General features: G+C 37.1%; 1 long non-coding RNA gene across 1 annotated transcript; it reads right to left on the reverse strand.

Annotated features, from left to right (window-relative positions):
• Positions 1–168: 168 nt before the first annotated feature.
• Positions 169–11,074, reverse strand: LOC138153257 (uncharacterized). Its single transcript, XR_011166319.1, has 4 exons — positions 10,962–11,074; positions 3,546–3,636; positions 2,286–2,392; positions 169–386 (listed from the first exon to the last, which is right to left on the reverse strand). It is a non-coding gene; the product is annotated as an uncharacterized lncRNA (long non-coding RNA).
• Positions 11,075–23,541: the final 12,467 nt, after the last annotated feature.

The following is a 23,541-nucleotide window of genomic DNA, read 5'->3' on the forward strand; positions in this document are numbered from 1 at the left end:
GAGGGAAGATCATAAGTTTCAGGGATGAATTTAGGAGTGAAGGTTATGGGTTCCATTTTGTACATGTTTGAGTTTGGGATGTTGCCATGCCTTTTTAAAATAATTTAAGCTTGAAAATACCAAATAAGATGAGCATTTCCAATTGTTGTACACGAAACTTCAAATCTCTTTTGTATGTAGAAATTCTCTTTAATTTTATGTATATGATGAATTCACATTGTAGCTTTCAAAACTGTCCTGCTTGCTTGTGATTCCTTCTGCACTCCTCCGTGAATTTTGGTCATGCCTTTTCCTTAAACTTGCAGAATGGTCGCCTCCGGAAATTTCAGAACTGAGTAAAAGTACACAGCAGGGGAGTAATTGTAGCTCTAATATTAGTCCACTGTCTGCAATAGGCAAAGAAGAAAATGAGTCTTACTTTAGTGTTTCCTTCCCTTCATTGTGTGAATAACGTGGCTCCATTCCACAGCTGCCTCCTTCCTAGCATGGAGCAGAGATAAAATAACAGGGCCTGCTGGAAATGTGCGCAGCTGCTTCTCGGGGACTGGCCATTTTCTTGTGTGCATTCATGTCAGAGCCAACTGAGCTCTGGAGATTTACACGGGGATGAACAGGCCAGCTCTCTGGAGGGCCTCTCCAAATACTCCTGGAGGTGACAGTGACTAAAGATAAGATTGTGTTCCTTAGCCCCAGGGGGTCTTCAAGGGCCACCTGCTTTCTCAGGAAAATGAACAAAAGGGCTGGGTGTTTGCTCTTTTCAACTTAAAAAGCAGCTAATAATAGTGTTTAATATTAAACTGAGGCTAGTAGCAGTTCACTGAGGCATGGTGCAGACTTAATAAAGCGTCATTCTGTTCTGAACATGACATTTATTTTCTATAGAGTAGATGGAGAATTCCAAATCCATTTATTGCTATCAGAGAGCTAGAATTCAGGCAGGATCCCATTTTAATTAATGCCATTATTATATCCAGTTTTATATAGCAATATTGTGTCATGACACATACTGGTCTGTAGCTAAGATCGAACAAAATAATATATTGAAAGCACTATGCACAGTTCAGAGTACCATGTAAACAGGAGTTTTGTAAGCCTCAAAGTGCTTAATAGCAATAGTTAACATTCATACAGTGCTTTAACATTTACAAAGTGCTTTCCATATACTATCTTACATGATCCTTTCAACAATTCTGAGATAAGGGCTATTATTGTTCCTATTTTTATAAATGAAGAAACAGGCTGAGAGATGATAAATAACTTATCTAGTATTATACAGCTAGTAAGAGTCTAGAACAAAATTCAAGTTCCTGACTCCAAGTCCAATGTCTTATAGCATGATATCTACCTGCCTCTAGGCAAGTAATATTTTAATATTCATTCCTTATTATTACAGCTTTGTATAGTGAAAGGTAGGGCAGCAAAGGGGGCACAGTGGATAGAGTTCTGGACCTGGAGTCAGGAGGACCCAAGTTTAAATCTGGCTTTCAGGCACTTACTAGCTATGCAACCCTGGGCAATTCACTTAGCCCTGTTTGCCTCAGTTTCCTAGCCTGTAAAATGAGTTGGAGAAGGAAATGGCAAAACACTCCAATATCTTTGCCAAGAATACCCCAAATAGGTTCACAAAGAGTCAGACAATACTGAAAACAACTGAGCAATAAGAAAAAGTGAAAGGTGCCTTGGATTTGTCAGACATGTATTCAAATTCTGATTCTTTGACTCACTTGGTATATGGCTTTGAGTAAACCACACCTCCTCTCTCAGACTCAGATTCCTCATCTATAAAAGCTGATGTGGCTGCTGGAGTGGATGCCTTCTAAAGCTGCTTCCAACTCCAACATTTTATTACTACCATTCTTATTATTGTTACTACTATCTTAAAATGACCTTGAAGTTTGCCAAAATCCTCAGATCAACATCAGATATTTGCTGCCTAGAAATATCTCACCCATCTTAGACTTGTGAAGTTTATTTTTTGAACCTAGCTACTACTTTACATTCATCCATATTGAGTCCCATTGTCTTAGATTTAGCCTTAGAGTCTAGACTGTAAATTAAAAAATATATATCTTCCAACTTTGTATCATCTTTAATTTTGAGAAGCATGCCATCCATGCTTTTAATCAAATACTATAAAAATATTAACCTGGAGGGGGACAAGCATAGATCCCTTGGGTAAACCTCTGAAGCTATTTTTCCAAGTTAATACCAAACTACTATGTGCTCTTTGGGTGCTGCCATTTAATCAGTACTTAATCCATCTAATTATACTATATCTGGCTCACCTTTCTCCATTCCATCCACAAGGTTACATGCAATATTGTCCAGTGGTTTGATCAAATCTTGACAGAGAACTGTGTAAATTCTTCTCCTAATTAATCAATTTTGGTAACTATAAAGAAAAGAAATAAAGGTAGTTCTCAATGAAGTCTTGCTGGCTGTTTGTGAATACCATTTCCTTTTCTAGATAGATTAACTTAATATTACATTCTAGAATTTTATCAGGAACTAAAGTCAAATTTACAGATCAATGATCTGCATTGACTTATAGTTTTACTCTCTTCCCTGTCTTGAAAAATCATAACAATATTTGTTGTTAGGTCTTTAACTAAGCTCTTCCTGGAATTTGAGGGCAGTGATGTCACTTATGTCTGGCCTGGTCAGCTTCACTAAGGATATGAAATTTAAGCTTTGTGCTAAAGGACTGGGTAGGCAGAGGAAGAGAAGGGGCATGTTAGCCTGCAAAAAGGTACGGATGAAAATGTATCAGTAAAGGGGGCTTAGACCACTTTGAATGTGTCTACAAAGGCAGGAATAAATACAAATTGCAAGATTTACTCTTAAAAAATCCATTTGTAGGCTAACATCACTAATCACTGTTTGAAAATAAAGTGTATATTGAGTATTTGCTGTACGTAAACACATTTAAAGAGACATTTTTTTCCTCCTTTTTTGTACATTGGAGCAATCAGCATTCATTTTTATGAAAGCTGGATATAATATAGCAACGTTGGTGTCCCATAAAACCTGTTAAACTAGGATTCTTTCTCTAATGAAATCAATCTCACTTAGACCTGCCCTTGTCTCTACATTTTACCAGGAAAGTTTGGGACCCAAGGGGACTGCAAGCCTCTGCCATGCTGTTAAAGGCCTTTCCTTAAGGAAGACAAACAAAACACAGTGTTGAAAACCAAGGAGAGCTTAAAGTACCAAAGTCCTGGTTGTTTACATGCTGTTCTTGGAGCCTAGCCATATCCATGGTATTCCACAGTGGTTTATGATTTTCCTAATTTATTGGTGATTTTATTTCATGACCCTTAATTCAGGAAATGCCACATAAATATCACACTGAAAAAACTTTCCCATCATAAATTTTAAATGCATTAAAAATACACCTATCTGGATAATACTAATGCTGAAAGGCTCTCTCCTGAGCACAGAGAGTTTGTCTTTGTTTGGGTTTCTGGGGATGGCTGCCACATTGGATATTAACTTCATGCTAAAATTAGAACACATTACATAACAAAACATATAAATGTGTTTACCTTGTGCTCTCTTATCATTTGCAAAATGGTCTTCTCTGTTTCTTCTTGAATTGAAATTTATCTTCATTAAAAATTCTTTAAGCATTGTGTCCTTTTAAGAGAACATCTTCGATTAAGAGTTATTTCGAAAACATTTATTAGCTATCTACTATTTGATAGGTGTTAGGGATACAAATGCAAAGAATGAAAAAAAAATCCCTACTTATAAGGAATATACCATTCTAACAGAGGAGACAAGGGCATATATGGGTAACAGAAAAATAAGTGTATACTTACAATAGATGTCAATCAATCAATATATACAAAACAAACTATAAGCATGAGAAATGGGAAATAATAGAAGGAAGGGCTTGGGGAAGGCTCCCAATAAAAGATGGAATTTTAGTTTTTAAGCCAGACAGTTCAGTAGGCAGAGCAGAGGAAAGACAACTTTCTAAGTATGGGAACAGCCAGAGAAAATGCCCAGAGCTACGAGATGGAGTATCATTTTCACAGAGCTGCAAGGAGTCAGTGTCACTGGATCTAAGAATACATTTCAAGGAGTAAGGTGGAAGAAGACTGGAAAGATAGGAAGGGGCTAGAGTTGGAAGACCTTTGAAAGCCAAACAGAGCATTTTGTAGTTGATCCTGGAGGCAATCCAGAAACCACTAAAGTCTGTGGAGTAAAGAGAAAACAGGATTAGATCTGTGCTTCAAGAAAATCATTATAATGGCTAAATGGATGGTGGATTGAAGAACCACATATTAATTAATAATAGGAGTTATAATAGTGTTCAGGTGGCACTTTAGCATTTAGAAAGTGATTCATAAATGCTATTTTATTTTATCCTTACAACAACACTAGAAGATAGGTGCAATTATTAGGTCTATTTTACACATGAGGAAACTGAGGAATAGTGAGGCTAAGGTATTTGCCTACAGTCTGGTATTAAGTGTCTGAGGCTGTATTTGCACTCAAGACTTCCTTACTCCAAGTTCAAAGCACTATGCACTGTTCCACAAGGAAAGGGAGTAAAGGAGAGAAGGAAGGCCTAGTAACCGCGGGATGAGGCTTCATGCAGAAAGAAGGTAGAGCTTAAGATGCATTTTGAAGGAAGGATAGGATTTTATAAGGCAGAAATGAAGGAGACATTCCAGTCATGAGGGAGAGCCAGTGTGTAGTCAGAGACAGAAAATGGAGTACTGTGTGTGAGAAATAGAGAGGAAACTACTTTGGCTAGATCACAGACTGTGGAAGGGGAGAAAGATATACAATGGATTTGGAAAGAGAAGAGAGAAGTTTAGGCCTGGTTGTAAAGGGCTTTGAAAAGCAAAACAGAGGAATGTATATTTGATCCTAGAGGCAATTGGGAACCACTTGTGTTTATTGACATGGTCAGATCTGTTCTTTAGGAAAATAATTCTGGCAGCTGTGTGAAAAATGATCTGGGGTGGTAAGATTTGAAACTAAGTAGGAGACTAATTAGAAGGCTAGGTAAGAGTTGATTAGGGTCTGAGAATAAGTTGGTAGCTGGGTGAGTAGAGAGAAAAAATATTGCATGTGAGAGATGTTGTGGAGCTAGAAATGGCAATATTTGGCAACTGCTTGGATATATAAAGGTGTGAATGAATGAATACATGTGTATATCATTTATAATTTCTTTCCATATATAAAGTATTATACTTTACATTTTGTATACATTATACTTTACATTTTGTATACAAATAGAAAAGAATTAAATAATGGAGGGAAGGCATTAGACTTAAGAGGGATTAGGAAAGGATTTTTGTAGAAAGTGGGATTTTAACTGAGACCTGGTGACAGCCTGAGAAGCAAAGAGACAGAGAGGAGGAAGAAGAGCATTCCATACATGGAAGACAGCCAGCCAAAATCCCTAGAGCTGAGAGATGGGGTATCTCCTTTGTGGAAAAGTGAAGAGAATACTGTCACTGGATGGAAAAGTATGTGGTGGAGGAGGGTGGGTATACAAAGTAGATTATGTAGGTATTTGAATGTCAAATAGGGAGCTTTGATTATTAAGGTGATAGGGAAACAATAGAGTTTGTTGAGTTTGGGAGTCATTGGTTGGGCTTTTGCTTTAAGAATGCAACTTTGGCAACTGAATGCAGAATGTATTGGAGCAGAGAGAGACATGTGTAAGGCAGACCAAGCAGAAGGCTATTACAATAGTCCAGGCATGAAGTAATAAAGGTCTACATTAGAGTGATAGTATTATCAGAGGAGAGAAATATATTTATGAGAAACTCACTGCAAAGGTAAAATCAGCAGGACTTGGCAAAAGATTGGGTGGTGAGAGAATGAATGAGGGTAAAGATAATAAGTTCTGTTTTGGACATGCTGAGTTTAAGATACATACTGAACATTTGGCTAGAGATTTCTGAAAGGTATTTTTGTGATATGAGACAAATCTAGGAGAGAAGTTAGGGTAGGAAAGATATTTTTGAAAATCGTCAAAATAGGGATGATAGTTAAGTCCGTGAAAGGTTATGAGAGTACCAAATGAAGTAGAGGGGAAAGACAAGAGGGTCCAGGACAGAACCCTGTTTTACAGAACACATTTAGCAAGTATGTCCTGGATGAGTCAAATGAGGAGTCGTGAGGTAGATAGGGGTGCCCTGAAAAACTAGAGAGGAGTATCAAGAGGGTGACTGACAGTGTAAAAGGCTGAAGAAAGGTCAAGAAAGTTGAACATTGAGGAAAGGTCTTCAGATTTGGCAATTAAGAGATTATTAGAAACTTTGGATAAAGCCGTTTTCCATAATGATGATGGGATCACATGTAGGTAGACGAGTTTGCTTTGACAAGAAATAGGACTATCTTTTCATATGAGACAAATATGAAGGAGGATATGGGGCAGAAAGCATCTGAGTGGTATGAAGAGTGGATGAGAGGGAACTCTTGGCAAATGGCCTTAAAATTATTTTTTGGAGGGGTAAAATATGCGTAGAGATTCTCAACTGAGAGGGCAGGGGGAGAGGAGGCCATATGAGATTTAAAGAAGGATTAAAAGGTTTAGAAGAGCTAATGTGAAGAATGAGATAGTGGATTGATAATGGAGGTATACAAGGATTGTCTAGCACTAGTAGGACTGAATTAAGGTTGTGTAATAAATTTGTAGTACAGCCAGTCAGAGATAGTTATTTGATTTTCTTTACCTTTGTTTAGCAGCACACGAGTATGAGCAGCAGATGATGGGAGTGATCTAAGATTGAGACTTATCATTGTGCAGTTGGTGATATGATAAGGGGGCCAAGGACTTAAGAAAGGGTAGAGCTGAGCTGATTAATTAGAGAGTTAAAATGGGGAAAAGAGAGAGTGACTAGTGGAGAAGTGATGTTCTAGAAGCGAACTGAGGGGTCCAGTGATTAGAAGTCACTGCCTGGACAAAGAATAAGGTTTGATTTGGGAAGGCAAAAGTAGTGCTGGAAAGCCAATGGATGAGGCAGCTATTGAAGTTGATATAGTTCTATGCTTTGAATCATAAATATTTTAGTTTAAATCTTACCTCAAACATCCGGTAGCTGTTTGACCTTGGGCATATCACTTAACCTTTGTTTGTTTCAGTTTCTTCAACTGTAAAATAAGCATACTAACACCTACCCCCCTCCCCTAGATTGTTGTGAGGATAAAATGAATTAATGTTCATAAAAAAACTTAGCCCAGTGCCTGACAAATAGTAGAAATTATATAAATACTAGCTATTATTATTTTTAACATATTATGAAATCCCCCTGCAGAGTTCTTGAACATGGAGGTAGTATATTTGTGTATGATGGTAATATCAAGGCTTTGACCATCTTTGTATATGGCTGAGGTGACTTGGAGGAGTAAGTCATGAGAAATGAACTTCCCATGGGTTGAGGAACTGAACAATTAAGATGTTTGAGTGTGTCCATATGTATGCTGAAGTCCTCTAGTATGAGGGTAAGAGTTGGGGATAAGGGGCAGCTAGGTGGCGCAGTGAGTAAAGTGCAGGCCTGGAGTCGGGAGGACCCAGGTTTGGTTCTGGCCTCAGACACTTAACACCCACACACACACACACACAAAAAACTAGCTGTGTAACCTTGGGCAAGGTACTTAATCCCAATTGCCCTCCAAAAGGCAAAAAAAAAAAAAAAGAGTTGTAGAGAAGAGAAAGATTGTGAGCCAGGTAGTGAATCAATTGAGGAAGGAAGTGGCAAGGACTTTGGTGACAAGAATGTTCTTTTCTCAAAAATCGGTAGCTTTGTCAGTAGCACTTTCAGGAGCAGTTGCCAGGCTGCATTTCTACAAGTTTTGATTCTTAGGATAGTAACTCTGGGCATTGAGCTGGAAGCATTGTTATTCCCAAGATTTTTGGGTTCAGAGTGCTGTGTGTCTCTACTAGGGACTAGAAGGAGATGGTGGTCAAAGTGGTAGTGGCTATCCCTTAGCGTGTCTCACCATTTCACTGAGGCTGGCTTCCTACCCTGTGAATGGCAGTTGGTAAAGTAACATGAGTCTGAAAACCTGTTGATATGGGACAGGCTCCTTACTGGTGGAGATCAATGCCATCAATCTGTGGGAGGAGCAGGTTAGAGGTTGTGAGAGGAGAAGAGAGAAGTTCACTCTCTTCATGCCTGGTAGTGGATGATGCCAGCCCCATTTCATATGGCTGAAGTAAAGAACTCAAGGAAGAAGCTGACATAAGACAAGCTTGCAGTCTCTATTGTGTCCCAATTATGACCTTACTATACTAGAGATCTAGGGAATTTCCCTTTGTTGAGATTTAGGACTCTCTCTTTCTCAGTGTCTTTTTTTTCTCTGTGTCTGTGTCTGTGTATCTTTCTCTCTGTCTTTGTCTCTCTGATTCTCTCTCTCTCTCTCTCTCTCTCTCTCTCTCTCTCTCTCTCTCTCTCTCTCTCTCTCTTTCTGTCTCTCTGATTCTCTCTCTCTGTCTCACTCTCTTCCTCTCTCTTTGACTCCATCTCTGTCGCTGTCTCTGTCTCTCTGTCATTGAGCTGAATTGCCTTGTTCCTAATGGGAGAGCTCCTTTACTCTCTATTGTCTGGTATATATTCTTCTATACATCAATCTGATTTCGGTTTTTTTTTCTTTCTTTTTTTTTTTTTTGCTATGGACATGGATAAATGGATTTCTTGGCTATTTCCTATGTATGTTCATTGTGGAACTGGTATTTGGTGAATGGGGAGTCTAGCCTTAGATATGAAGCCTGGTATCCTGCTCCCCCCATAATTAATGATCAGTGATCAGAAGTTAGTTTGAATCTGAAAATCACATTTCCTAGACAAATAATATTTAAAGGAGCAGATAGATTTAAGCCTGGTAATCCTCTCTGAGGAGAGGAGAGTTGCCAAGATTCTGGTCCCAACTTCCTGCTTTCCTTCCTGAAAAGAATTAGTGTTTTTCTGAGAAGGGTGGGGGGTGGAGGAAAGAGTCTAAATAGGATTATTTTACCTATTTTTTGAGACAAAAATTATATCCTCCTGCTACATGTGGGGGTAGACCTCATTATAGTTAGGATGGCTGGACCTTTTGCCATGGGATTTGCATCCCTGATGATGACTGTGAATGAGGGCTAGGTTGGAAGCAGAACATGTGAAAGAGGGGGTGCTACCATTTCAAAATGACCATTTTGTGGTAATTTTCCTATTGGTCAGCACTGGTTTCTGGTGGTAATGAGGAAGATAGAGGCTTTTTTCTACAATGAATTTTCCTTTCAATGATGGCTATGGCAAATGGGCTAGGAGTAGGACTGGCTGTTTGATAGACTCTGTTATTCCCAAGGCTCTTGAGCTAAGAGTCATGGTTAATCCCAGGCAAGGGGAATCTGTGGCCTCAAGGTTGCACATGGCCCTCTAGGTTCTCAAGTGTGGCCCTTTGACTTAATCCAAACTTCACAGAACAAATCCCCTTAATAAAAGGATTTGTTCCATAAAACTTGGACTCAGTCGAAAGGCCATACCCAAGGACGTAGAAGGTCACATGTCACCTCGAGGACATAGGTTACCCATCCCTGGTCTGTCCATATCTGGATCTAAGGGGAGATGGTGTTCAAGGTGGTGGTGGCAATTTGACCTGATTGGCACATACTTCTTCCTGTCTCTCTCAGTGTGCCCCATTGCTTCAGCTATGTTGGCTTGCTTACCCACTGAGGGATAGTGAATAAGGATAAGTTTAAAAAAAAAAAACTTGGGAGAATGGAAGAAAGGTGGTGCCTTTAACAAAAATGGAGAAGTTTGGAAGTAAGATGGACTGGGGGAGGATAGAGATAAAAAAATATCTTTCCGAAAAGTTGAGTCTAAAATTTCTCCCAAGTCATCAATTTTGGAATATTCAATAAGATGCATTAAAACATCCACCTTTCATATTAACTAGCAAAGTGTTTCTTCATATTCATGTAAAGTTTTTCTTCATAGAGCCCCATTTAGGTATTGCATATGTCTCCCAGAACAAACAGAGAATTAAACAGCAAGGATTATGTTGCATAAAAATAATACCTACTCTTTAAATTTCTTGAGGGATATAAGACTTAAAATAACACAGTGTCCCATGGTCCTCAAAAAAATTACCAAATAAAGAATGAATGGTTTGAGATAGAATTTAGATGTCTGAAAAGTCCTGTAAGCCACCAGAAAATTTTACTGTGCAATTAAACTAAACCAAATAGACACAAAAATCAAAAAAAGGATATAAATATGGATAAATAAGAGACATGCAGGGGTGGATAGTCTCTAAAACATATTTCTTATTGTAGTATTTTTAATGCCTCTATGCAACTTAGTGATATCTAATATCTCTCACTTGCCTAACATGAAATATCTCTTGGATGTGCTTTGTAAACCGTAAAACTTGGGGAGGTAAAATAATCAGATGACATTGAACATACAAGGGCACTGAGGGTTTCTAGTTCGATAACAGCTTGTTATGGCCACTTAACTTCATTTTGTCTATAAGGAAATGTTCATGTAGAAAAACATACCATGAAGAAATATATCTTACATTTCCTTTTGCAAAATCAGTTACTATAAACTTTCTTATCAACCCATATCTTCTTAAACATTAACTTGTCTCAATTAACCTATAACTGAGTTGCCCTCACTCATCAAAAATATATTTCCTCTTTTAAGACCTTATTTTAAATATTTGAAAGATATGTAAAATATTTTATTTAAACTATCTAAATTATAAATTTATTTAATATTTAAATTTATTGAAAATAAAACTATTTAAAATGTTTTAACTTGGGGGAGGAGAGTAACAATATAATAAATTAAGCTGCAGTAGTAACTTACATTTATATATCATTTTAAAGTGTACAAAGCCTTTCCTTCACAATGGCCATGTAAGATGCCTTGCATAATTGATGTAATTTTCATTTTGGAGATGAGAGGAAAAAGGAAAGGAAAGTTTAAGTGCTTTGCCCATAATCTTACCATTAATGGATGACAGCTTCAGGACTTAAGCCCAGGTCGCTTGACTCTAAATCCAGTACTTTTCCCAGCACATCACTTTAGCAATTGTGCTATAAATTGCCCTTTAAATGTTTATCTCTTACTTTTAAGGCATAAAGAAAAGTGCTGCGTGATTTTCAGTGAGATAATTTTGGCATAATGAAGATTTATGACAGGATTTCATGACTTCTAAGAGACAAAGGAAAATGATAGAATGTCTAAGAATTATGGTTTCATATGGAAATATTTGCTTTTTGAACTCTTAGGTGTGTTTTATTTTTATGTGAGAAATTGTGTAAGAAGTTGAAAGCAGTAAATTTCACTGGTTTCTTTGATAGCAAATCTTCAGTTAGCTTCCTGGAGAGAAAAGTGTGATTCTTGATTATCACTATCCCTAAAAACCAAGGACCTTCAAGGGCTTTGTAGTCTAGAGAAGAGAAGACTTGGAGGAATATGGTAGGAGGTGAACAGGACCGGAAAGTTCTCTTTGAATATTGTGCAAGAGGGGGCGGCTAGGTGGTGTAGTGAATGAGTCAGGAGGACCTGAGTTCAAATTTGGCCTCACACACACACACACACACACACACACACATAAAAAACTAGCCATGTGATCTTGGGCAAGTCACTTAACCCCAACTGCCCTCCAAAAAGAAAAAAAAAGAATACTGTGCAAGAAAGAATGGATTTATTCTGTATAGCACCAGAAAATGAAAGACTAGTAGATAGAAGATATTTATTTATTTTTAAAAAAAGACTTTTAAACCACTAGAATTGTCCAAAAACAGAGCTAACTGCCTTGGGAAATAGTGAAGTGTTCTTGGTCAAGGATATTGTGGTGCAAATTTCTGTTGGACAAGCTAACCTCCAAATGGCCATTCACTTTTAAGATGTTATCTACTTTTTTTTTTTTCTTTTTGGAGCGGGGAGAGCAGGGCAATTGGGGTTAAGTGACTTGCCCAAGGTCACCCAGCTAGTAAGTGTTAAGTGGCTGAGGCTGGATTTGAACTCATGTCCTCCTGGCTCCAGGGCTTTGCTCTATTCACTGTGCCACCTAGCTGCCCCTGCTTTTTTTTTTTTAATGCTCAATTTTTTAAATGCTTGATTGAATTAAACAATCCCTCTCCCCCGATTCCACAGAGATTCCATAAATAATCTCCAGAAATTTATAAGGTTTCTTTTTTTTTCCTTTAAGATAAACATCTGATTTCTTTCTATTCCTCTTCTCTCACTACTTTCTAGCTAACCTCTTCCCTTTACATAGTACTCATCTCCTGTCTCCATACCTTTGCACAACTTGTCCCCTACTTCTGGAATGGGCTCTCCTTTTACTAACCATGTGTAGCAGCAAGCACCCTATGATGCCCAGGATGGCTGCTAGTACAGGTTCTTAGATCCGCTTTTCTAAAGGAAAGCAACTCTAAATGGGTTAACAATCTTACTTTAATCTATCAAACATATATAATTTAGCTAGTTCAGGGGAAAAAGTCAGCACCCTGAACTTCAGAGAATACAAACAAAAGTTACAACAGAAAATAACACAATTCAGAAGAATTACAGCTGTCTGACCATCACATCCATACCTAGTTAGTTACCAGAGAAGGAAACACCAACATCTGGGTTTTCAAAGTTGGGGGCTCAATGGCTGCCCAGAGTCTCATCTGGCCAAATCACACAACTCTTCCCATAAGTGAGCCCTAAAGCAAAGCCTCCTATCAAGGTATATATAGCCTTCTCCTGGCTCAGAGAATGTCACAACCCTCTTGACCACTGCCCAATCACAAAGCAACAAGGTGTGGGCATTCCTGAAAAACAAGCTTCCCGCCAAAGGCTCCATGTGACCACATTTAGCCTATTAGGGGCGAAGAGTATATTTTCAAATCAAGGAAAGTTCTCAGATTCACTTAAACCTATCAAGGGGCCAAGGGGCAGGGAAGATCTTCAGATTCCCATTATACCATGACACCCCACCCCCTCAGAATTTTATCTTAGTTCAAACCTCAGCACAAGTGGCATCTCACCATACTTTTCTTGATACTTCTCAAGTTGTTAGTGCCCTCTTCTTTCTGAAATGACCATAAATTTACTTTGTGCAAATACCCAAATTAACAATAAAGAACATATGATGAAAGACTCCTGCATCCAGAGAAAGTACTGATAAATAGATATATAGCATAATTTTACATATATATATATATACATACATATCTACATATCTATATCTATTTGTGTCTAATAGTAGCCATTTGGGGTGTGGGAAGGAGGAAAAGAAAAAAAAAGAAATTTACATAATATCTTTATTACATCTCAAAAAGTATTAGTAAAATATACATAATAGATTTGCAATTTCAGAAACAATCATCTTTTTAAATTATTCTATATTATGGAAATGCTTATTTTATTCCATAAATTAAAAGTAAAATAAATTATAAAAACAAAAAATATGGAATATCTGTGTATATATTGCTTACCTTCCCTCCCCCCCATACACAGTAGAATATGAGCTCCTTAGGGTCAAGGACTTGACTTTGTATCTCTAGAACCTAGCACAAAGTAGGCACTTAATAAATCTTATTGAATGAATGAAGTATAGAAATAGCTTTGGTAAAACCACATGCAAATTAAGAAACATATAGAATATTTGAAAATTTTTGAGTGTGGTTCTAAATGGATCTACAAGAAAATTTCTAAGATACTACACAGTGTCATATTTTAAAAATAAATATATTAGATACATTTCAGGAGGGAGAGAAGCTGTATGAAGCATGAATTCAATCATCCATAACAGAAATCCATTATCCATAAAAGAGTGATCTTGGATGTTGAAATTTAATATGAGAATTCAATTTCCTCCCCCATACCCCAATCTCAAAGGATCCTTGCCCACTACTATATATCCTAAGTTAAAAGTGATACTTTGAAATGTATAATTCTGAAGTAATTTTTGACTTTTCCATCAATTCTTGCTTCCCTTCCAAGTAAAATGCAATAGTATTTGAGAAGGAAAAAATACATAAGGCAATATATTATTAAAAATACACACTCACATAGATACTATACCTATATTTATAACACATATAAGGCCTCTATTCTTTTTTGTGTGCTTATTTAGCCATTGAGATTTTTCCAGAATCTAGGACAACATAGCCACTAATTGGTATCATCTGTTATCTGGAAATGGCTAATACATTTATCTGACAATTATTGGATAAAAATAATGCTATTTTCCCCATTGAACAATGACCCTAAGCACATGGTGATTGTTGTATTGATAGAGAGAAGAACATGTACTGAATTAGAATGATGACCCAGCAGGATATTGAACTCTGATGCACAGCAAATTGTATATCACTGATGGCACTCAGTGAAATACGATAGTTGAGAAAGAGCTGGCTCTTCACAAATGACCACCCCAGGGTATTGAATGAGAAAACTATGCCAGTTACATGGAAATTATTTTTCCTTCTTGTATGTTAGTCCATTATCACATTATTGGGAAAAGTACGATACTATTGGACTGAACACAGAACCAAATATGAGTCTATGCCCACTAAAATGTGATGTTAGAGCAGCCATGTTCACTGCAAAACACATGTTAGAATTTTAAAGTCTAAAGGACCCTTGAAGAATTAAAGGATAGACAAATCCATTTTAGATAGAGAAACCAAGGCTAAGGGATGATCAATTACTTTTTCAAGGTCAGAGAACAAATCTATCTATCTATCTATCTATCTATCTATCTATCTATCTATCTATCTATCTATCTATCTATCTGTCTGTCTGTCTGTCTGTCTGTCTGTCTGTCTGTCACCTTCCTATCTACCTACTTACCTCTTAGAAAAACTGGGACAACAACGTAGGGCTTCAAACAAATATGCTTTTCTTTCCTTGGGGTTAAGATGATACAAGAAGATGGGACAAGAATCCATGACTTTTGCAATTCATATCATGGAAATGTACATTACAGGGTAAAGCACATGGCTCATGGGCTGAATGTGACCCACAGAAAAACAGAGTGTAACCTAAGTCAGACTAAAATATAATTAGAAAATATTCAATGAAGTAAACAAAATGGAATAAAATATAAATCTTGTTAGTTTTTCTAAGTCAATACATGGCCTGCAGGGATCCTTTTGTACAGTTTAGTGACCCCTATTTCTATTTGAGTTTGGTACCACTGATGTGCATAGTTGTACTTAAATGCTCATTATTTATAATTTACCATGATTTTTAAAAATATATCATATTTTTACCTTCAGAGAAAATGATTTTTATTCTGGGATTATAGACAACATGTCTTGTAAAGCTCTCCAACTAGTGGGAAATCTCATAATGAAATGTTTAATTTTCAAAACATTGTTCATTGGTGTTGTTTTCTATATTTTGGCATCCCAGATTTTGCAATAAAATCACATATTTGTTTCCTGAGAATCCATCTACATCTTTACTTGCTCACATTATGCTTTATTTAGTTATCAGAATGTTTCTGATTCCCTATGGGGAGGATTACAATTTAAAACAAGGAGGCTAGATCTGTAGCAGCCTTCCCACCCCCCACTCTTTAAGTGGATAAGTTGTTTTAAAGATTTGAGATCACCACTACATTTAAAAGTATAATGTTCTTCAAGGAAAACCACCAAAGTGCTTTTATCATCTATTTATTTATTCATACATGTATTTATGTATGTATGTGTATATTTGGTGGAGGGGTGGTACTGACTTTTGATTTCTTAAGTACTGAAAACTCTTGGTATGGGATCTCCATTCTCCAATGCAGATCAGCAAGTTGTAGTACTTCAAATATCCTTGAAGCTTTGGGAATTTAAAAGACAAGTTAATAGTCACAAGCTAATATGTATCAGAAAGAGGATGTGAATGAACATTCTTCTGACTTCGGAGCTATATCTCTTTATTGTACTGATATTCTTATATTTTAAAGAGATTTCTGCAAAAATATTAGACTAATTTTCATGAGGGTAAGGGCCATATCTTTTTTGGATCTCCCCAACTGCCTAGTACAGTATACTATGCATAATAGGAATGTAATATAAAAATCAGCATTGATTTAGCTCTCTTTTTATATCTATCTATTTATATGTCACACACATATGTATATATGTGTATATATAGATAGATATAGTGTCGATCCCATTATTCATGGATTCTATATTTGCAAATTCTCTTACCTGCTAAAATGCATTTATAATCTCCAAATCAAACTAATACTTTTGGCACTTTTGTGGTCATTTGTGGACATGTACAGAGTGATAAAAAATTTAAGTTGCCAGTGTGTGCCTTTCACATTTCTAGTTGAGGTCAAACAAGGCAAGGCTCTAGTCTCCTTATTTTAGCTCTCATAACAATAAATCTGCCATTTTTGCGGTCTATTTAGTGGCACATTTTCCACATTTTTCTGATTTTTGTTGGTGATTTAGACATTTAAAATACCCTGCAAGTGTAGTGTTGAAATATTGTCTAGTGTTCCTAAGTGCAAGAAGACCTTGGCACATGTCTTAGAGAAAATATGTATGTTACATAAACTTCATTCAGGCATGAGTTATAAAGCTGTTGGCTATGAATTTGATGTTAATGAACCAACAATATGGTACCGAGGAAAAGGAAGAGGATATTCATTGATCTGTAGATGAGTCCATTCTGAAAAGTGCTTGGAGAGACAATGTTGTGATCAGAAGCTTGTAGGAATCTAATTGTGTATTTCCCCGAGAAGCGATGGTTTGTTATTTGCTAATTCAGTGTTTGCAATGACTTTATAGAACATAACTACAGTGAATAATGAAAATTGTATATACATATATACATAAATGTGAATGTGTATATACAGGGACACTAGCTTATAATTCATATTGTTGAATACTGAAGCAAATTAACTGAAAAAAGAAGACAAATTGGGCAAAACAGTTGGGTGAAAGGAGGAGAAAGTGCATTGTCAGGAGACTTTTAGACTCATTTTCCATGATTAGATTTACTCTACTCTTACATGTCATGTTTTACTTTTACTGTCCTGTATCTGCTTCTCTGCCAAGGTAAGGACACTAATTAGTATCAATAATAAGTATCCAACAATTAGTAATCAGTTAAAGAAATTGCTAGAAGCCATAATTTATTCACCCACATCTCTAACCACCGTACTAACTCTATCAATCAAAAATGAGCACACTGTTAAAAGGTCTTGACTATTTCTTCAAAAAAAAAAAAACTTCCCCAAAAGACAAATTCAAATCATTTAAATGGGGATGAAAATTACTAGTTAGGTTGTTATGTGCAAGAAAACACATATTCTAATTTCAGTTTTAGTTTTTCAACTTTGCATTATGACAACTTAAATAAAACTTTTGTCATCACTGGTCTTACGTTGTAAGCTCTTTAACAAGTCACCCAGATTTTATTCCAAGTATTCAGTACATTAATTATTAACTTAATATAGTGCCAGATGGAGTAATGATCAAGGAACCCAACAAAAATCTACATTAAGTGGCATTTGCCATCCCCTGAACTTCATAAAAGTTATCCAGAAACCCATAGGGTGTCTTCCAAAAATCTACTTTCTATGGTAGACTCCCAGTACACCATAAACAAGCCAAAGACATATGTAGGCTCTGTTTTCAAAGATAGCAAATTGGAGAACTTCCCTGAGCAACCCCCAAGATGACCAGAAACCCAGAGGGTACACTTTGGAAACAAATAGGAATGGCAGTACCCAGTACGGTGTGGTTGTGCTAACAGCAGCACTCAGACCTAGACAACCCAGGACCTTGGGCTCTTAGGTTCTTAGCATTATGTCTTAAGATGACATAGCAATACTAAAAGATACAACATTCTAAACCTGAAAAATATAGAAGATGAAGTTGGGATTGGGGTGTGCCTAGTCCTGAGAAGTAGATGTCAGAGTAGGAATCCAGGTGACCTAGATTAACACTAAGAAGATCTGAGCAACTTATCTGACAGTGTAGCAGGAAGCATAGCCTGACTGGCAAAAAACCCACTCAGGAACTATAGTATAATTCACTCTGTAAAGCTGATTAAAATCTTACTGAAAAAAAATTATTTTAATGGAGTAGAGGATGTTTAAGCATTCCTAATGAAATGATTAAAGCTGAATAGAGACCTGAAATGCAAATGCAAGAGTTAGGGGAAACATAGATAGGAAGGTACATTTATTTGAACAATTAGAAAGGGCTAAATATTGACAAAATATACTAATAGGAAGATAAGGGGAAAAAGTCCATTCAGAACCTTTGTATCTTCAAAACATCTTGAGGGGGTTAAATAAGGAAAAACATAGGAGGGGGTATATTGTTTCTATTCTAAAGGTTTTAAGAAAATTAAAAAAAAGATGATAAAAGAAATAACTAGTATAGAAAAGGATTGAATTGAACATTTCTCATAATTAGGGTACTTGGAAAAAAAGCATATACAAATGTAGAGAAAGGGGTTGTATAAGCAGACATCTGGTGAATTTCATCTTATCTGAACCAGACATGCAATCTTACAAACACACAAATACACACACACACATACATACGTATAAAAACACACCTTACAACAGGGAAATAGTCAGTGAAAGGGGTGAGATTAAGAGTTAAAATAATAGTGACAAGAAAAAATACACTTCTTGGGGCGGCTAGGTGGCACAGTGAATAGAACACCGGCCCTGGAGTCAGGAGGACCTGAGTTCAAATGTGGCCTCATATACTTGACACACTTACTAGCCATGTGACTTTGGGCAAGTCGCTTAACCCCAATTGCCCTCCAAAAAAAAGCAAAAATAAACTTCTTGATCCTGAAGAGGGATTAAGAGGAAAGAAAACATCTGGAAATGAAGGAGATATCTTTTAATTAGGGAGTGACTAAAGAAATTATATTATATGAATGTGGTATATGTAATATTTTATAGCAAGAAATCATGGAAGGGATGATTTCAAAGAATTCTGGAAAGCATGAAGTGATATAGAGTAAAATGATCAGTAGAACAACGTATACCAAACATATAACAAAACATTGCAAAGAAAAACAACTTTGAAAAACTTAAACACTTTGATTATAGCAATGATCAACCACATCTATAGAGGACGTAGGATGAAGCATGTTACTCACCTATTAACAGAGGTGATGAATTCAAGATCTGGAGGACAACAGATGTTTCTGGACATTGCCATGATGCTGAAGTTTTGGTTGACGGTTTACTTGTTACCTGGCCACTCTCCACCTGTGTACCGCTCCTCTTCCCAAAAGACACACAAGAAAACATTCCTTTACATGCACAATCTTCAGGGAATGAGAACAATGTTAAGATGGGGATGTAAGTGACACATACATTTCCAGACTTTCCTCAGCACAATCTGGCTACACAGGTGGGAGTCAGAACAAGCTCAAACCCATTCAATTCTGGCCTTTCCCTTGGGCCATCCAAATGACCCATCCTCAACCCTTTGACTCCCAGAACTATTTTCAATGTTGACCAGGGGGTGGGATCAAGGAAGCTGAGCTCTGTTTTCACCTGCAAGTGAGGATGGGACATGCAAGGATTTTGGATCAGGCATCTGGCAAAGATTAGTAAAGGAAGAAGGCCCTGGTCAAGATTTCTAGTCTCATGGTTTTGTCGTCACCAGCCAACGAGGTTGGACTCAATACAATTCTCTCGGATACCTCCAGTTACTTCTATTTCCCTAGCGAAACTAGGGGGTGAAGCACAGTCCAGCATTATGTATTTTGAAGATGACATCATGGGGACATCAGGGAAAGTTCAGGTTCTAGCTGGCCAGCAGCCCTTGTGCTGTAGGGTCCAGTGCCAACACCATCAATTCTGATCTCCAAGCTGAGAAGGTGATGGGGCCTACCTCTGGCCCAAGGATTATGACCTCTTCCAGTGGCCCTTCTCTTTCACAGGCTGGGCTCATTCCAGAGATGACACACTCTAGAGGGTCAGTATGTGTGAACACCAAAGCAAAGAGAGCTCAATATCCAGGGCAAGACAGGGATATGGAGGGAGGGCCCAAGTCCTCTGTGCTGGCCCCATCAAGGTCAGGAAGTCTTTTTCCCTGCAACCATCCACCCATTTTCTGCTTGGGAGAGAGGGTGGGAATGCAGGAATCTGACAGATCAATCCAAATGTCTGTCTTCTTTTTTTTTTTTAATTTTTTGGACTCTTTCCTGTAAAGACCATGGGGTAGGATCCAGGAGGCTCAATGTTCTTTTCTCAAGGGGGGTTGGAAGGGATTCAGGGGTAATGATCAGCCATACCGAGGGCAACAGGCATTGGGAAAGAAGGCCCTGGTCAAAGTCTGTTCAGGTTATATAGGTGCAGTCTAAAGATATCAGCCTATACTGGAGCCAGGATTCCTGCCCTGTATCTGAAAAGTCACGTTAGGTGCACGATGTTAGGGGTAGTAGTCAGTTTCTATGACAGCATGTAACTTCCCCTGATGAGTTGGGTACTGAGCCAAATGGCAGATGCAATTGCTGGGCCATTGGTAATGATCTTTCATAGAACACAGAACATAGGAAAAGAACTGATAAGGTGAGAAAGGCTAATATTCCAATTTTCAAAAAAGAGGAGAGAATGGAATGAGCAAACCAGAAGACATTGATCTTGACGTTAATTCTTTGCTGTAATCTAGGCTTTAAGCTTGGATCATTTATTTGCATGAGGCTCTTTTTATCATTTGAGAATTATGACTAGGTAATGAATGCATGCCTTCATCTAGGGCAGTATTGGTGCTTTGTAGAGGGGATATTCTTCTTCATATCTGCTTCAAGAGAGACACACAGCATTTCAAATTCTCTTAGGGAGAGAACTGTGGAGAGGTAAAAACAACTTTGGGAATTAGAAAACAGTAAAGAGTCTGGTGCCTCAATAGATGCCTGATTTGCAGCATCCCTCCCTAGAAATTGGAATTTTCCTTTCTTGAGCTGAGATAGTTTACTCCAAGAGGGAGAACTCATTTACTCTGTGTATTTCTTTATATATATTCTGAACTCTCTAACTCCACTTACATCTGTGTGTTATTGACTTGAATAAATAGGTTTATGCATTATTTGTGATATTCTTTTGTGTAACGAGTAAAGGGTGAAACCATTTACTTCCCTTTACAGAAAAGTGAATAGGTAATCTAGCAAGTTTGGTGCTTTTGGACCTAAAAAATCACATCTTTATGTTAATTATATTTAGACAAGTATAGATATAACTGTTTGCGTCCTTGTAAGCCACAGTTTGACAATCCATATAGACACGTGCAATAATCAAAATTAGCAATACATATATGCCACACATATCCTTACACTGAATATTCTAGGTAGGTGTTGCCATAAATAAAGACTGGAATTCACATCTAGCCCCAGACACTAATTCATTGTATGACTCTGGACAAGTCACTTAACTTCTATTTGCTTCAGTTTCCTCATATGTGAAAGGGGAATAATAATAGTACCTGCCTTGCAGTGTTGTCATGAGCATCAAATGATAGTGCCTGGCCAATAAGCAATATATAAATGTTAGACATACTCATCATCATCTTCATCATCATCATTGAACTTTAATAAAAGAACAGCTAGTGAGTATACATAAAAGAAAGAAGTGATCACTAAGAGCCAGCTTGTCTTCATTAAGAACAGGCCATACTAGATTAATTTCATTTTTAAATATGGTTCCCAGACTTATAGTTTATAGAAATATTGTAGGCTTAGTTTCTCTGAATTTAATGAATTTTTTCATTATATTCTTTGGGACAAGATGGAAAGGCTTAGGATGGATGATGGTAGAGTTAGGTGGATTCAGCTCTTGTTGAATAGCTCAACTCAAGGCTTATTACTGATGATTGAATGCTATTTGCACTTCTCTTTTGGAAGACCCCAGGACCTATACTAGATCCTATGATGTCTAACATTTTTGTCAGTGACTGGGATAAAAACATAAATGATATGTAAGAAATTTCAAGATGGCACAAAGCCAGGAGTGATAGCTAACATTCTGGATGACACTTAAAATGAGAAAATCTTTATAGATGAGAGATTTTTGTCTGAATCTAGTGAGATGAAATTCAATAGGTATAAGTTTTTGAATTTCCAAATCAACTTTTAAGCTACAAGATTTAGAGGATGGGATATGGATAGAAGACATATCTAAAAAAAGGGGGATCTTGGGAATTAGACTGATGTAATATGAAAGAAAAAAATAGTTAACATTATATTAGGCCACAAGAAAAGAGCCATAGTCTATGGTACTAAAAATAGAATGCTCCAACTTTACTCTTCCTCAGTCAGTCCATATCTAGAGTATCGTGTTTAATTTTGGGAACCACATTTTTATTTTATTTTATCAATTCCATATTAGTCATGTTGTGAAAGAAGAACCAGAACAAAAGGAATAAAAACCATGAGAAAGCAAAGCAAAAATAAAACAAAACAAACAAACAAAAACATGTGAAAATTGTACGCTTTGATTTGCATTGAGACTCCACAGTTCCTTCCCTGAATGTGGACAGTACTTTCTATCAGGAGTCCTTCGGGATAGTCTTAAATCATCGTATTGCTGAGAAGAGCAAAGTCCATCACAGTTGATCATTACACAATGTTACTGTTATTATATATGATGATCTCCTGGTTCTGGTCACTTTACTTAACATCAATTCATAAAAGTTTTTCCAGGTTTTTCTGAAATCCACCTGCTTGTCTTTTTTTATAGAATAATATTATTCCATTACATTCATATAGTACTACTTATTCAGCCAATCCCCAATTGGTGGGCATTCCCACAGTTTCTTCTTCTTCTTCTTCTTCTTCTTCTTCTTCTTCTTCTTCTTCTTCTTCTTCTTCTTCTTCTTCTTCTTCTTCTTCTTCTTCTTCTTCTTCTTCTTCTTCTTCTTCTTCTTCTTCTTCTTCTTCTTCTTCTTCTTCTTCTTCTTCTTCTTCTTCTTCTTCTTCTTCTTCTTCTTCTTCTTCTTCTTCTTCTTCTTCTTCTTCTTCTTCTTCTTCTTCTTCTTCTTCTTCTTCTTCTGCCTTTTGGAGGGCAATTGGGGTTAAGTAAATTGCCCAAGGTTACATGGCTAGTATTTTTGTGTGGGTGTTAAGTGTCTCAGGCCGGAACAGAACTCGGGTCCTCCCGACTCCAGGGCAGTTTACTGTTCTTTGCCACCACAAAAAGAGCTACTATAAATATTTTTTCACATATGCATCCTTTTCCATTTTTTATGATCTTTTTGGGATATAGACCTAGTAATGGTATTCAGAGATCAAAAGGTACGCACAGTTTTATAGCTCTTTGGGCATAGTTTCAAATTACCATCCAGAATGGTTGGATCAGGGGAACCACATTTTAGAAAGAACACAAAGGATCTGGAGAGTGTTTAGAGAAAGGTGGAAAAGGTAGAAAAGGGCCTCAAGAGTATGTTATATGAGGGTGACCTGAAGGAACTAGGGATTTTTACTTTAAAGAGGTGAAGACTTACAGGAGACAGGATAGTATTATTTAAAGGGCTTTGACATGCAAGGGGAATTAGATTTGTTCCATTTTGCCTCAAAGGGAAGAACTAGAAGTCTTGATTAGAAA

This window comes from Petaurus breviceps, unplaced genomic scaffold (genome assembly GCF_028583685.1).
Source record: "Petaurus breviceps papuanus isolate PSGF00001 unplaced genomic scaffold, PetGlider_PUasm1.0 90977, whole genome shotgun sequence".
NCBI classification, from domain to species: Eukaryota; Metazoa; Chordata; class Mammalia; order Diprotodontia; family Petauridae; genus Petaurus; species Petaurus breviceps.